This window comes from Aythya fuligula, chromosome 6, assembly GCF_009819795.1.
Source record: "Aythya fuligula isolate bAytFul2 chromosome 6, bAytFul2.pri, whole genome shotgun sequence".
NCBI classification, from domain to species: Eukaryota; Metazoa; Chordata; class Aves; order Anseriformes; family Anatidae; genus Aythya; species Aythya fuligula.
In genome coordinates this window covers 23,342,471-23,358,786 of record NC_045564.1, presented here as the reverse complement: position 1 = coordinate 23,358,786, position 16,316 = coordinate 23,342,471, and the positions used below count along the sequence as shown (strand labels likewise).

The following is a 16,316-nucleotide window of genomic DNA, read 5'->3' as shown; positions in this document are numbered from 1 at the left end:
TCCTTAATGTCGTAAGCGATCTCAGGTAGTGCTAGGTGACAAGCTTACTCCCAGTTAATCCACTTTATAGGAAGAGAATGGGATTTCACATCTTCAAGAGAAAACGGATGTCTGGCATGCCACACAGCCACCTAGAGACATTATATAATCCATAAAGTATTTTGGGGAGGTAACTGGGAAACCATACTGATAGTTTCTCAGCAGTAATACAAACAAAAAAAACCCTGGCATAGCACAAAGGCTGCATTTTTTCTACCAGTGCAGGTCTCCCAGAGAGATCGTGCAACAGACCTTAGTGATCCTAAAAGAACATAAGGGTGAATTTATCATTTTATCAGTGCAGAGGATCCTGTGTCAAGTAAGAAATGCGAGAAGGAACTCAAGGTCTTGAGAATCTGTCTCCCATGGAGTCACTATTTGATAAAGGATGGTGCGAAGGAGCTAAGGTTTCTTGGTAGGGCATGTTAAATATGTACAATGAAAGATAGACTCCAAGGAAAACAAGCAGATATATTTATTCATTTCAGCCTTTATCCCAAGTTTATCCACTCTCAGCATACATCTTACATAGATCATCATCTGCTGCGCTTTTGTTCCATGCTACAGAAATGCGACAGTGTAAGCTCAGCGCAGAGTCTTTAGAGGAATGGTATGTGCAGGTACTGGGATACAAGAACGCAAGGTGATTTAAGGAAAAAAAAACAGCATCAAGTCTGAGAACACAGTGGCCCTGATCGCTCTGCTCAAGCCACTCACGGAAACAGTTGCTCCACATGGAGCATACTGCCGTCTCACCCCGAAGTTAGGTATGAATTGAGGAAATCCTGGATACAAAGCTATTTCCTGGCAGGAAGGTAGGCAGACAAATGAAAATAGAGAGACCCGAGCGTTTCAGGCTGCAGAAGAGCTGCTGCTCTCGCCAACAGAGACGGGCAGATTCATAGGGGAGTTGGCAAGACAGAGCAGCTGCCCAGAAGACAGTCGGGCACTAGATGGCATGTCCTGGTCTCACTAGAGCTCTGAATTGCCAGGGGAAGGGAAACTATTTCGTTCTCACCCTGCCAAGTAGACTTAGCAGAGTCATGCAACTGCAAACACTCGGTTGTTTTCCAATCATGATCTTGAGTCATATCAGCTGCTGGTACAGTGAGCGTGCTGCTTATTGAATCAGGCTTTCAAACATCTGGCTTTTCAGAGAGAAATAATGAGAACTTGTAGCATATTCTTAGGCTGCGTACTCTAAGCGATGAAGCACAGTGTAAGTCATATGACATCAGGTACTGCTTGAAAAAGAAGAACTACAAACACAAATAAGCTACTAATTCAAATGAGAAGTATCCCAATTGCCACCATCTCAGTGAAACAAGGGTAATTTGTCATCTGACACCTTTTGGCTCACATAAAAGGAATCCTATCATTTACATTAAAGATGAGGAGAAGTGTTCTTGGAAGAATGACAGTGGGATAAAGAAAATTTAAGTTAAAAGCATTCAAAGCAGCTCACTTTACCAAGCCTGCAAAGATTAAATAAATATTTCAAGTGCAAGATGCATCTGTGAGATAAAGATCAACTCATTTTGAGATTATCTTGAGCGAAGTTACAATAACACAAAGCATACACGAACATACACAAGTACTTCCCTTGGCATCAAACATTGTTATCCTTATTGCAGAGACATTTTCAATGAAATTGCAGAACTTTTATTAAGCTCCACCAAATAATCGCATAATTTTAGCATTTTCTTTGAATATATAGCTCCCATTTTGAGGAAAGAAAAATAAAAAAGAGGCTGGGGAGAGACTGCATAGAAAAGGTCTCATCAGATCATCTCAGCATCTTCTCTCTTCACACAGTGCTCAGCAGCTGCTCGCAGAACATCCACAGCCAGTGAACAACGTGCTCCTTTTCAAAAGCCACTGCCGTGCCAGAGCCTACGGCAGTCCTTCAGAACTGTTCATTTCAGTACCCCTGACATCAGTTTTTCCAGCGATCCCTGGTGCAGCAAGTTGGAGAGCTGAGTGGGAAAGACAATATTCCTATCATAGAAACAATCACCTAAACCACATCAGGATAAATGAGAAGCGTGACAACCTTTCCAATTCAGAATCAACAGTTGCAATACAGTCAAAAGAAAACATTAATAGGTAAAAAACAAAAATAAAAAGGCTGGTGGGATGGTGGCTGCTCTGCACTAAGGTTGAGCAGCACCCCTGAAGGCAAGTGCTACAACTTGTTAGCCACCGGAGTGCCATGTACTCTCCTGCTCTTTCCACTTCTTTTTCTCCACTTCTTTCCACTCCGCCTTCTTCCCTTCTTTTCTGAAGCAGGCAGCACAGGATTACTTAATGATCAGCAAGCACCTAGAGATACTGCTTCGGTTCACCTCTGAAATTAATCTTTATGTGCAGTACTGGATGAAGTTTCTATGGGTAGGATTTAAAAGACAGAGATAAAAAAAAGTATGTCGGACAATTAAAAACTGAGAGACAAGATAGAGAAAATAGTGTGCACGCACAACAGCAATCCTAGGGTGCCTGTAGCACCTCCACGGTGTCCTGATGTAAGCACCCACCACTAAGACTCCTTCTTGGAGCTCACCTTTATGGCCCAACTACAATGGTTTGTGTAAACTTTATGTAAAAAATGTAAACTTTAATGAATGGAAGGTATATGGCCTGGTGCCCAGCCCCTCTCCCAGTGTTCTCATTGCCTTCACTGGGATGAGCAGCGCGACTGTCACCGTGCCACCACGAGTGGAGCTGGCCAAAAGGCCACCAGCAAAGCCACCGGCTGTCCTCCGGGTCACGGGGGTAGGCAGGAAGCGAGCACAGGAGATGGGCAAGGGAAGAGGCAGGGAGAAGGGAAAGGGGCTGCTTCTTTCTGCTGCAGGCAGTGCTTAGATGAGAGATGGGTGTATGGGGAACCTGCAGCCCGAGTGTGATGTACACATGCAAATGAAGGAGGTACAGCTGCCACGCAGACGTACCTACAGGCTATGCTAAATTTAGAGGTGCAATGTATATCTATATCCTCAAGGCAGTGCAAAAAACCCACGTAATTCTGCAATTCCTAATGCGAGAGAAGAAAGAAATAGCAACATGGCTTAATAGCACATTAAAAACTACACGTGCCTAGGTCACGTTTTATGGTGATGCATTCCTATTAATAAAACTGCCCTCAATGCAACGCTCTCCAAAAGAAGGAAAAAATCGCAATTCCACAGGTTCCTACTAGCCATTTGAAAACCCTATCAGCTCATGAAACATGTTGAGGATTCCCACCTCAGAAAAGATACTTGGCGGCATTATTAAAGTACGGATGCAGTCAAATGGAAAGGGAAACACTGCTCGCTTTCACAATACCAAAAGTTCAATTCTGATCATACATCTGGAAAGTAGAAAATACCACCCTCGTTAATGCTTTTAAATAAAGAACATTACATGAACTTAGCATCCCTTCTCCCTGCTGAGAAAATAAGACACAACTGAAAGATTTTGCAATTAGCACACAGGCATTTGAAAGGATGAATTAAAATGATGACTTGTAAAACAGAAAAAGTGAACAAACATAAATCATTGTGCACGGGTTCACAGATCATAAAAATAACGCATCCTAAAATGCAACGTACGATACAAACACTCCTAAGACTTGTTGCACAGCTATTTCCAAACACCCCATGTTGCTGAACACGTGCCAGCGCAGGGCCTGATCCCACCCAGACTTACGCTCGCGCTGAGCTGTGAATAGTCCTCTTACAATCAACAGGATTACTCACCGAAAATCTACTTATTGTGCATAAAATTATCCGTGCATGAAAATCCTTGCCACCTTGCTTACTCTAAATTCAGTATTTGATCACGCCCAGCACAACCACGGTCTAACATCAAGCAGGCACATCAGAAGCTCTCCGGACCGTGTCAGCAAAGCCCAGTTCCGCTGCAACACCCACAGGGATGTTACCAGTGGAGCAAACACACTTTCCCTATTACAGAAGTCACAGGCAGTGTTGCTTTTTATCTAGAGAAAAAGCTGGTTTGCCACTGATCTGGTGGCACTTAATTTCAACCTGCTAGAAAACAGGTAGTTTTGAGAATGTATATTTGGACCTCTACCACTGCGCAGCTAACCCAAAAGAGCAGAATTTCTGCCCTTACGTTATGAAACTCAATCCTCAGATGAATTTGTACACAGGACAGAAAGCCCTACACAAAACAAAGGCTAGCCAGCACCTTGTAAGTACTTGTGCTAGTTTATAACTTCACACCAACTTGTTAAAATTTTGTAAAATTTGATATATTGCAAGCATACCTCTAAAGCTGAAATTTTGTAGAATTATTTCAGATAATGTACCATGCCTTTTTTTTTTTTTTTTTTTTTTTACAGTGCAGTCGTATGACATAGCTAAGCTCCCTCCTCCTGGGACACGCCACCCTATCTTTTGTGCCTACCCCAATGCTCCTACAAATACATGGTCATTTAAAAGTCCTTCAGGCTGGCAAGAAAAAAAAAAGTTACTTATTTTCTGCCAGGTTAACTGAGTTGGTGTACTGTACAGAATCTGTCAGAAGCAGCTCGAAATAGCGTGGGAGTGGGTCCTTCCCCATGCAGCATTCAGAGGCTAACTGGCTCAGCCTTTCCCATATAATTTCACCTTGAAAACAAACGGAAAAGGAAAATATGTTGCTTTTTAAAAACTGTGATTTTTTTTTTTTTGACAAGCCCTTGAGTTCCTTGGAGAAATTCCTGGGTTTCACCACCCCTCTACTATCTGCAAGTATCTGTGAAGCATCTCTTCTTGTCACTAGCACCATGCTAGTGTTATTTTACAGAAGATGACAACCTGCTGTTGCTATCAGTTACCCTCCTGGCTCAAATGGCAGAGGTCTCTGCATATGTATGTATGTACAACAGCACTTCTGCTGTTTCTTTCCAGATTGATTTTTAAAAATCCTTCAAACATTTTACACAACAAGCCCTGGGAGAGTACAAGAAGTTGCATGCAAACTTACAGAAGCCAGGGACAGCCACACTGCAGGTACTTTTCATCATTAGGTTCATCATCATTTGCCTCTCTAGCTTATTTTCATATCTATCACATGAAAATATGATAGATTTTCACATCTTTTCTTCTTTTTAATTAAAGATCATTTGTATTTTTCTATAAAGCATCATTTTGTTCAGCACACTGGATGAATCTGCTCCATATAAGCAGGTAAAATAGTGAGAACGTTTATAACACCCTTGCTGCATTTGCTGTGATGGCTGAAACGTGTGCAAACGAGGCATGGATAGCAGGAAAAGAAAGTCATGACCACTCAACACTGCCTTGCAAAATAGGGTCCTATCCTTGCTCCTTCTTCTGCAATTCTACAGCTCCCAGAGCTCAGTGGGAGCCACACTACACACAAATCTCGATCTAACTCCCCAGCATCAATTCCCCAACCATAAAATAAGAATGGAGGTACCCGTTTCATTTCCCTGAGGCACACTGAAATAGTCGTAAGAATAAGCAGCGTTCAGTATAGGTCAGCAGGGTGGACTGATCACTTCACGGTGCTCACGTTCCTGCAGCCAACACAGCTCCTGGGGGAAGAAGGTGGCATATGCAAGAGGGACAGCTGAGCCCACGCCTTAGTGGCTTAGGTAACTACTGCAAGAAGGCAGACCGCAGGGGTTTGGCCTCCCCTGGGACCAAGGCACTGCTGGGAGGGCACAGCTCATCCAGACAAGTCGCTTCAGTAGAGAATAAGCTGAGGAATTTGGGAGCACAGACACAGGACCATCAAGAAAAGGTGAGCACAACGGCACGACAGGTTACAAGCACGATGTTGTAACAGAGCTTGGCTCCGTTTCTCAGCCATGCCGCTGCTGTTGGGCAAATCTGTCGTCTTGGCACATCACCTTCCCCTCCCGCACTGCCGCTTCCTCATCGCTGCAGCGGGGGCACTGACCTACCTAGGATCTGGGTGCGAAGAGAGCAGTAGGAGCTATTTCTGAGGGCCTCACAAACCTCTCCTTCACGAAGAAATATATTCAGTCTGCCTTCCGCGCAGGATTAAGCAGAGCACAGTAAGAGGAGGCATTATGCAATGAGCAGAAAACAAATTAGCGAGCAGCTGCTTAGCCAGCAAGCGCTATGGATCCTGTACATTCAGAAAGGTAGGGGACTGCAGGGGGAAACACCGTGCTCATGTACCACTAAAGACCACCAGATAATATTACTCCTGGGTCAGTGCACCTACACTTCAGATGGTAAACTTACGGTGGCATAGGTGAACACTGCAATTTTAACATTTGTGTGCTTGACTTATAGCTAGAAGCGTTCTAAGTGCACCATTTTCGTGCCTGAAATGATTTTACTTCATCTTCTCATTCTCTTCTAAAAGGTCATCCACAGGCATTCAAGAAAAATTATAATTACAGAAAAAATTCAAGCCAATTCCCTGGTAAGTCCACATAGACTAAATAACATTGGGCAATATGCTAATGAAAGTATAATCAGGAAGGATTTGATCCCAAAACCTTGAAGTTACCAGGGAAAGCTGTCTCAAGAGAACCTGGAGGACATCCCTCATGTACATACACAACAGCATAAGGAAAACTTTTAGGAAAGTACCAACAGTAACCTAAACCACAGGTGAGAAGGACACAAATAACAGACACAAAGCATCTCATGGAGCTCAGACAATATTTATTTCTACATCTTACTTGAGTGGTTGAAAGCATGATTTAAACACTGGCTCTCAGACTGTGAGGGCAAGGAAAATGTTTTGGAATACAGGAATCATTCTCCTAAGCTGCAATTTCAGTTCTAGGATATTGGCATGAGCTAAGTACACATTTTTTCCTTAACTTCATTACAGTAGACTTATTCAGGGGAAGGCTGCATTCTGTGTAAGGTCTCGGAAGGACTCATGAGGGATGCTGCGCTCTCTGCAGCCTGACTTTTCACACAGCGGCACCAGCAAGGAGCATTTTCTCATTTAAGCCTGCTGAGGAGGCTGTGCAATATGCCAGTGTAACTTTATTTTTAATGTATATTTATTGCATTTTGGCTGCTTTTTAACCATACCTTTCACCCGCACACGGAACAGTAACCTCAGAAAATCCAATTAGCCAAGAGCATGAGAGGGTGAATCCCTCCTTTACAGAAAGAGGCACTGCGGGCAGACCAGGCGAATCCTCTGCTCTCTTTTATTGTTTTTCAGACACCATTGTGCTACCTTCAGTGGGCATATCTCAAGGCCATCACCGTGGGCCAGAATATCAGATAGAGGCCTCCCAAAAGTTCAGAAAAACGCCTTGGATGACGGCTCCGCTTCCCCCCAAAAATTCAGGTCCTTTCAGGGACCCATTCCACAAGATTCAGCAACTACAAGGTACTAAACAAAACAAAGCATAAAAAAAAATAGTTCAAGCTCAAGGAAGCTAACCTACCTTGTTTCTGTTAATGTGAGCACAAGGCAACACACACAACATGGTATAGAAAATAAAGCCACGTAATAATCCCTGGAAAAAGCAGGAGAGAACCACAGGTGGCAGCCGCTCATCCTAACACAGGAGACATTTCCGTAAGGTGGTCAGACCCCTCTGAGGTGACAGCGGGATCAGGATATGAAAATAGCAAAGAGGCAACGGTCTCGGTAGCATCACCAAGGAGCAATTTCTGTCCCACGAATTAGGGACCGTGGCCTAACCCACACCCTGCTATAACGGCGTAAGGGGAGTACCAAGCATCTTCAGCAAGGGGGAGAGGAGCAGTCAGTACACAAACCAACACACGTCCGTGTTTATAGACTGCAGGAAATCGGCCAGAGGAGAAGCCGTAGAAACAAATTCATAATTAAGGAAAGTGAGCAACAACTAGGGCACTTTCTTAAAACCCACAGCTGGTACAATAGCAAGTGACAGACCACGTAAAGTTGCCAGGACAACGAAGAAGTTTTTGAAGAGCACGCTTCTGTACAGTCTGGGCCTTTTTTTCCATGTTGCTGCAACAAATCCATCACCTCCCTCCTGATAACCAACATTTGTGGCCAGACTGAATCAACTAAGAACTATTCCCACCCCACTTACACCAAATACCAGAGCTGTAAGTCAGCCTTTTTTCAGTCTGGCTGATCCTCACTCCAAAGGAAAAAAAAAAAAAAAGTCAAATCAGGTAACTCCTAAACATGCTGTGCTTCTGCAGCACGTCTGCTTCTCAAGACCAGCCACAACCCCCAAAGAAAACTTCCAGGTAACGCCACTTTAGTGTCCCAAAAATTGCATGCACAGGGAACCCCACAGATTTCTATCATACTCCTATGACTATTAGGAACAAAAATCTTGAAGGTCCTTGATGCCATTAACTCCCAGGCCAACAATTCAGAGCTGCCATCCCCAGCAGGTCTGAAACTTCCAAGAAGCCCTGGTCGAGCAATTCCACGGGGAAGCCAAGTCTTAGTAGGATACATCCAATACAATCCTGTATTACTGCACGAGCAGGAAACTAACCTGTAAAGAAGGAAAATATTCCTACAAGACTTGGGGAAAAGAGAAATCCAGCATGCCCTGTGTTTACAGACTGCTTTCCAGGCACTGTTTTATTGTCCAACCCTGCTAAGAGGCCCCAGTCCTGTACCCACTGGTTCCCACTGGGCGACAGCACCAGGAGAAGCCCAAGCCAACTCGTGCGTAACCGCAGATGGAAACAGAAGAGCTGCCCGACTTAGGGGCAAATTCCAGGCACCTGGCACGTGTAAGTACAAGCGATCCCGTGCTTTCTGGACACGCGGCCATACGCACAGGATCACCACAGCTGTGGGAAGCTCCACGCTGCCCCGTGGCCCAGAAGGAATGCGAGCTGGGGACAACACAAAGGCTCCCTAGGCAGCGAACTGCAGGGTCAGGCAAAGGATTGAGAGATTAGGTTTCGTGCCAATTTCCCCTTCTACAGTGCAGTCGACTCCTGCTTGAAGCTTCCTTATATTTGACCCGATACAGAGGATACAGCGCTGAGCAGGGGCTCCTAACAGGCACCAGAAAAGCCCGAGCATGTCTGGTTGGCTTGATCTGCTTTTACCTGTCGGATTAAGAACACAAGCTCCCTGGGTTTGTCTACAAATTGCCGCCTAGTCTACGTATTCAAGTGATGTATTATGACAACTGGATGATCATCCTCTGCATGCTCCTTTCCTACAAACTCTGCTTTATTCCATCCCAATCCCTTAATTTCATGTCAAGTATAAATAACCTGTGCTCACAAAAATAAATATTTTAAATACATCAAAATTATTTGCTATGAGTCATTTTAAAAGATATTACTGGCAAACTTCATAATCTCTAAAAGAAAAAAGCAAAACTAAAGCCAAGTAGCTTTCCATGACTCCCTCATACCCCCAAACAATCCAAACTTCCCAGGCCCTCTGCAGACAACCACATAACTTTCCACATCTTCTTGCTGGCCCACACAAAAACTCAGCAGCATCTACCTGTCGAGTTCACCAGAGCCAGAGGGAGGTCCTGAGGACAGCAGCCTGATAAAGCTCTCCTTGAGGAATGACGGCAGGCTTCCTCCCATGCAACTTACTCATTTCTGTTTGATATTGTTGTATTCACACACAGCACCTTTACTCTAGATTTTATACCCCCAAAAAATAAAGTGGTTATAAGGTCACAGGAGAAGCTGAAAACCCATATTCTACAGACTCTTCTTGAAGACATCATCTCTAACATCAGTTACACCACACTGTGGTGTCCTCAGGATTGACCTGCTCTGTCTGCAGTGCTCATCACAAAAATTCCCCTGACATGTTAAGATTATTTCAGCAAAAAAGGGGCTGCTTGAGCTTAGCAATCTTTAGCCAAGAACCCCTTTGATAAAAGAAACTTAGGACACAACACGCGAAGACTTTTTAAATTTATTTATAGCTCCTATTGTGTCCAGAACTGCGCAGCGCTACAGATGACCCGACGTAAAAGCCTGACAATTGTCATCCACCTCAGGCATATTTCATCTGACAGACTCGCATAGCAGTGACCTGTGTCAGGACTCACTGTGTATGTGGTCAAAACCAGGGGAGAATTGCATTTCAGGAGGTCAGCAGCAGAGATGGTACTTTGCTTCCGAGCACTTTCATTTGAAAAACTCCGAAATCATCGGCTGCATCTGGAAATGCTGTTATAATGCTTACAGACTAAAACATCATCCCCGGACATCAAGCCCAGTGCAATGCACTCATTTCTTGGCTTTCACATCCATTTTGCTCCCTTCTTCCTCCCCTTTACGAAACTGAAGAATGTCAGCGATGTAATATTTCAGATTTGCTTGGTGAAAGCCCAGCTAAATAGCTTGCATCACCAAAGGAAGCCTGCAGAAAGCTGGCGAAGGCAGAAATTGCCCGTGTGCTCTGCCCCTTCCCAGGAAACAGCTACGGGTTCCAGCTGCATGCCAGGCAGGCAGCGTGCTGCTGGGGTTGGCAAAACTCTCTCCAGTTTACGCTGAGCATTTCTCAAGCTCAGTTGACTAAAGCCTTAGGCCAGAGATCATCACAAACAGATGCCAGAATTGTTTTATACGTTCACCCATACTTTTTAGGAATATAATGCTAACTCCTTCATTCAAACCTAATCCCAGTAAAAGCAAAAAAAAGAAATAAATTTGACTCATTTTCCAGGCAATCGCGTAGAAGTTAAAATTCAGGGAGTGTACAACACATTTGTCTCCCCTTTCTGTCTTAACCACTGCCAGCGAACATATGGCTGTGTCAAACCTGCCCAGCATCACTATTTGTCACTGCACCTCTTGCACTGAGGTGGCATGACCTGGTCACGATGTTACTGGCACTGTAAACGCTGCTAACAGCGGTTTTTACATCCGTGCTGGGCTACATATGTAGTAAAAGTTTACATGGACTTTATGGGAAATGATTACCACGCCACTACGATACTTGTTGAAATGCTTATGAATGGGCATCTTTTTAGCTTACGGACACAACTGCCGTTTGAAGTCTTTTGTAAAACTGTTTATCACTCCCATATCTGAGTTTATTTACACAGATACCACAACAGCTTTATGCAATAGTAGTATCACGTGTTGCATCAAAAAATGATTTTGCTTCACAGCTACTTCACAGGCACCTTGTGGTATTTTTTTTGCCATGCTAGAGACCTAGACAGTTTATATTCGATAGGCTGCTCATAAATTATACCCTGGTGCTGTTTGCAGGTTGGAACGTCTTCCCACACAGATTTCGTTTTATCATCAGACTGTTTAATTCTGCACTTACAAAAACGTCAGCCTAGTCATAAGGAGAGAATCAGACAGTACTGCCTTAGAGTTTTCTGCACAGACTGTGACAAGACGCAGGTACTCCACTACTAATATGTCCATGGAGCGCATCAGTGGCAGGCTACGGCCAGCATGCAGAGCCAGCTGAAGAGCTGTGCCTTGCTGGTTCCACAAAAGGGAATGAAATCATTAAGTAACACAAATTAGTAATACATTAACTGTATCACCTTATTTGTGAAAAAGCTGCCTCGCAGTATCAGGCTTAAATACATTAACACACTGACAATATCATAAAAGTACACTAATAATTATTTCTGAGCAACTGTGATAACAGTCTCTGTATCACCTCCCAGTGTAAAATTCTGACGGCGTGGAAGAAGTTATCAGGAGGTTCAACCTTTTTGCATGTTGAACTTTCTGCCATCTTTCTAAAAGATGCTGAATTTCCCCTTTAGGACACACTTATAATCAAGTCCTGTGAGAACTTATTATGGATTTTTCCTGATATTTTATCCAAAATGCTGAATATCAGAATAACATATGAAAAAAAATCCCTATATGCGGGCAGGGGCAGGCATTTTAATCAGAAATAACACTGGAACACTCACATATGTTAGTTTTTTAATTTGTGTGATAATTTGTAAGTTAAATAGGTTTAACCTATGTCACTTGTGTAGTTTATGACATTATTGCTGGTGTATAAAATATTCTAATGAGATGATAAAAAATGTATATTGAAAAACATATAGTGCACTAATGAACTAAACAGATGGAACTGTGCTTTTAACTGCACTGAACAGTAACTGGAATGAAGTAACTAAAAGCATTTGTGCAACTGAAAATAAACCTCATGAAAGTCTGAATGGGTTTTCTTTTGTTAGGGGGAAGTTTGTGCTTGGCATACACCTACATATGTTACAGCCAATGGCTGCTGCTTTCTGACACGTCCTGTCAAGCGCTGTCTCAGCTCCCAAAAGCTAGTAAGTTGCGTGTGTGTTAAAGTAAGTTAAACTTCACCGCTAGTTCAAGGGTTTCTGCAGATTCCAATACACAGAAGAGCAAAAAAATATTCTCATGAATCTCGGTATTCCAGGAAATTTAATTTTTCAAAAACATATTTCTGTCAAAAAAATCAAATTAAATTAAAATATGAGTTAATCACTGTAGTGATGCTTCACATGAGCCTTGTAACTTGTTAGAAGCAGACACACACGTCTACTTACATCCATGGAGGCTTTGTGGGACTTCATTTGTCTTTAGGCACTCAGCTCTGCAGATCAGACTGAGAGCTAAAGGCTTGAATCTATTTCATCGTAAATTATGTTGATTTGAAAGGTAGATATCATTGAAATGCCAGACAGAGGCAGAAAGAGTGCTTATTTTAAATAAAACATACCTATGATTCTGTGATGCTATTCTCTGCTGGATCCACTTAGAGGAGTCTTTAAAATATTTCCAGTGGCATTTACTTCTCAGTCCTTCTCACATTCACTCAGTGGAAAAGATTTTTAAGTTTGGAAAACAAAATCAGACACTTTGGTTTCATGTTCAAGAACTCCAGAACAATACCAGTAAGTTTATTTGTCAAAGATTTATATGTCGCCGTTTCTTATTTAACTTTAGTTACTTCACACAAAAATCTATTTCATATTAGAGCCAAAATTAAATCAAGCTTAATCCCAAACTATGCTAAACAATTAAAGCCTTTTTAGATAGATTAAGGCCCACTCACTCCATCAAGCTGCTCGCCACAGACAGGTCTCCCCTTGTAGTATTTACAGGGGGACAACAGTACACGTAACAGTCCTCACAGGAGGAATTCTCCACAGAGATCCTAGTCACAAAAAAACATCGCTAATTCTACCACCAGATAGAAAAGACAATCCCACTCTGCTTTTCCCCACGATACTAGAAAGCAGCTAAACCTTTCCTCCCCGTTGGTAAATTTAAAATATTTTACCTAAGTCAACAGCCTAACACCTAATATCCTGATCTTCACCATTTCCAGTTTTACATCATCAAACCTGTAGTGCAAAGAACCCAGCTAGAAGCGAGCTAAGCTCTTTTAGATGTACTGTTATTATATTTCACTCGAGTAATATATTCTTAATATTCTGGTAATTCAACTCTACCACTACTGGTACACAGAAGTTCTCAACTGGAAGTACGAATTTCCACCCCCAGTGGCTTTACCACACCAACTCTCTCTAGAATAAACGCCTGCTCTACAAAGCTTTAAATCCTAATACCAATAAACTTAAATACACTGAACTGAAGAGTGAAAATTGTCCTTTAAGAAACTACACAATAGCATTACAGGAGGTTCTGTCAGGTGAACAATTTAGCCTGCAACGTAACCTTTAATGTCTGAGCAGTTTTTCTTCCAGACAGTACTTTTTTAACCACTGTGGTCTTCACGCAGCTACTTACCCACTTAAGCTTTCCTTTCATAATCCATTATATTAGGGATTTTCCATAAGTAGAATATGTTTGCAGTACAGCAGCAATTAAACGCACATGGGCAAGGAAAACAATAACAGAAACATCGGTTATAAGTGCATCTGTTATCTCATGCCCTAGCCTGAGCAGTAAAGACAGAAAACGTACCAGCTGCATGCAAGAGGTCAGCCTCATCCTTTTGAGCTTTATTCAGCTCTATGAGCTCACTGCCTACACACGTTTGGGGAAGAAGAGCATGCAGACATACAGAAACGAGAAAGAAAACACTTCTGGAAACTGAATACGCGCATACATTCAGCGGAATATTCAGGAGGAAAGGCCGTAAGAATTGCTTTCAGGGAAACAGTACAACTGAAGAACTAACTTTTGTAGAATTCCCCTTAATCACTGCAACAAGAGCAAGGCTGCCTGCCCCCGCTATGAACCTGACTGCACCCTGCATCGAGAGCCTGCAGATCCCACTGGATCCACGTGTGACCAGGCCTCAGGAGCTCCGGAGCTTCCCAGCCCAGCCCCAGCTCCTGCAGATGACAGCTGTCAGCGGCAGCGCCCCAATCCCCAGCGTGGGAAGCGGGGCACTGGGAAACCAACCCTGTCTGCAGGTGTGCAACTTGTCTCGCGGCAGGAGAGACTTCACGTCTGGGTTCGACCACTGCCTGGTCGAATTCTGATTACAGCTTAAGAACGCCTGTAAAAAACGATGTAGGTTAGCACTACCTCTCCACCTCTTTTCTTTGCAAGGCACGCATCACCAAACGCATGGAGAACGAGCGCAAAAGCTGTCTCGCTTACAAAGAAATCTGATATGGGCACTCCAAAATATGTAAGCGTGACAGGCCCAGGTACATACTGCCAGCAAGCCTGAAAAGCCTCGCTGAAATCTGTAAGTACGGCAAATAAACAAGGCAACCAAGATCCCAGTGGAGACAAAACAACAGCTCCCTGTAATTTTTCTTCCTGGTACCAAAGGCAAAGATGCTGCTGAGCAGCAGCACAACATCTCTCCCACCTAAAACTTCCTGGGCCGGACTGTCACATGTGCACAGGTCACGCTGCCGGCAGACTTTCAAAGCAAAACCAAAGCCACGACCGCTGGGATCCGCACACTTGTCTCCGACCACTGCGCAAAGCATCTCCGAGCTGCTCCGCACACTTCGCGAAGATGAAGCCATCGGAGAGGTGATTTACGGCCGCGACATAAATGCCTTCCCTTTTTATGAGCCAGCTTAATCAAGCCTTTGCTGCGCTCATCCCAGCTGAGATTTGGCAGGGACCGGGGCAGGGGAGCTGAGTGCAAGCTTTCGGAGCCCGGCTCGTTCCTGCTGGACTCCCTGTGCTCCCTGCCCTTCCCGCCTGGCACTTGTTAGAGGCTCCCAGCACCGCAGAAAGGCCACTTCCAAAAGCTCCCTCCGAGCAGCGACTCGGGAAAGGTTATTTAAGAAGAGGGGGGGGGGGGGAGATAAATAAATAAATAAAAAATAAATCACCCTCCACAACTCCGCGCGCTTCACCTGCCTTACACCGGGAACAATGGGGGCGGGCAGGAGGGGGGGGGAATAGGGCCACGAGGGGTGTGGGGGCACGGGGATGGGGCCGGGCTGCGGGGCCACACACACACACACGCTGTCCGTCGGTCTGTCGGCGGCTGCCCCGGCTCTTTGTCTGTCGGTCTGTCCGTCTGTCTGCCTGTCAGCCGGCCCCACCGCGGCCTGCAGCGGGGCCCGGCGCGCTGGGGGCCGGCTGGGCCGGGGGGGAGCGGCGAGGGGGGGAACCGGGAGGGACGCGGGGGGAGCCGGAGGGCCCGCGGGGAGCCCCCCGCACCCCGAGCGAGCCGCGGGGGGGTCCCGGGGGCTCCCGCCGCCTCCCCCCCGCTCCTCAGCCGCCGGCGGGGCCAAGCGCGGCCCATGCGGGCGGGCGGGACGCGGCGCTGCCCCTGCCTTCCCCGCGGCCCCTGCCTCCCTTCCTCCCGTCCCTCCCCGCCGGCCGGGCCCGGCTCCCCCCTGCCCGGCACTTACCGGCCGCGGGGCTGCGAGGAGAAGGCGGGCCGGGGCCGGGGCCGGGGCCGGGGCCGGAGCCGGGGCCGGGGCCGGAGCCGGGGCCGAGGCGGCGGCGGCTGCAGGGGGCGGCTCAGAGCGGCCGCGCGGAGGCCCCGGGCATGGCGGGGCGCGGGGAGGCCGAGGGGAAGTTGGCGGCGGCGGCGGCTCCGGCCCCTTCCTGCTCCCGCTCCGGCTCCGGCGGCGCGATCGGCGCCTTCCCCTCAGCCTCCTGCTGGCGGTGACAGCGACAGAGCGCCGCCGCGCCGCGGTGCAGCATGGGAAAGGCGCCCGGAGGACCGCCGCCACCGCCGCCGCCGCCAGCAGCAGCGGGGCCCGGGCGGAGGCCGCCTGCCCGCGGGGGCCGGCCCCGAGCCGCCGAGCCCGGGGCGGTGCCGGGCGGCGGGGTGACATGGCGGCCCTGCAGCGCCTGAGGGGAGAGGGAGGAGGTTGGGGGGGGGGGGGGGGGGCACGGCCTCGCCGCCTCGCTGCCTCCTCAGCCGGAGCCGGAGCGGGAGCAGCGTCCTCCAGGCGAAGCCCCCAGCCCCGC

The 16,316-nt window shown here is 46.2% G+C and overlaps 1 protein-coding gene across 2 annotated transcripts in view; it reads right to left on the bottom strand.

Annotated features, from left to right (window-relative positions):
- The window catches only part of ZNF148 (zinc finger protein 148), a 31,673-nt gene extending 15,886 nt beyond the window's left edge, over positions 1–15,787 (bottom strand). For both annotated transcript variants that reach the window (XM_032190548.1, XM_032190549.1), the window contains exon 1: positions 15,749–15,787. The gene's annotated coding sequence lies outside the window, so the exon portion shown is untranslated. The remainder of the gene's footprint in view (positions 1–15,748) is intronic.
- Positions 15,788–16,316: the final 529 nt, after the last annotated feature.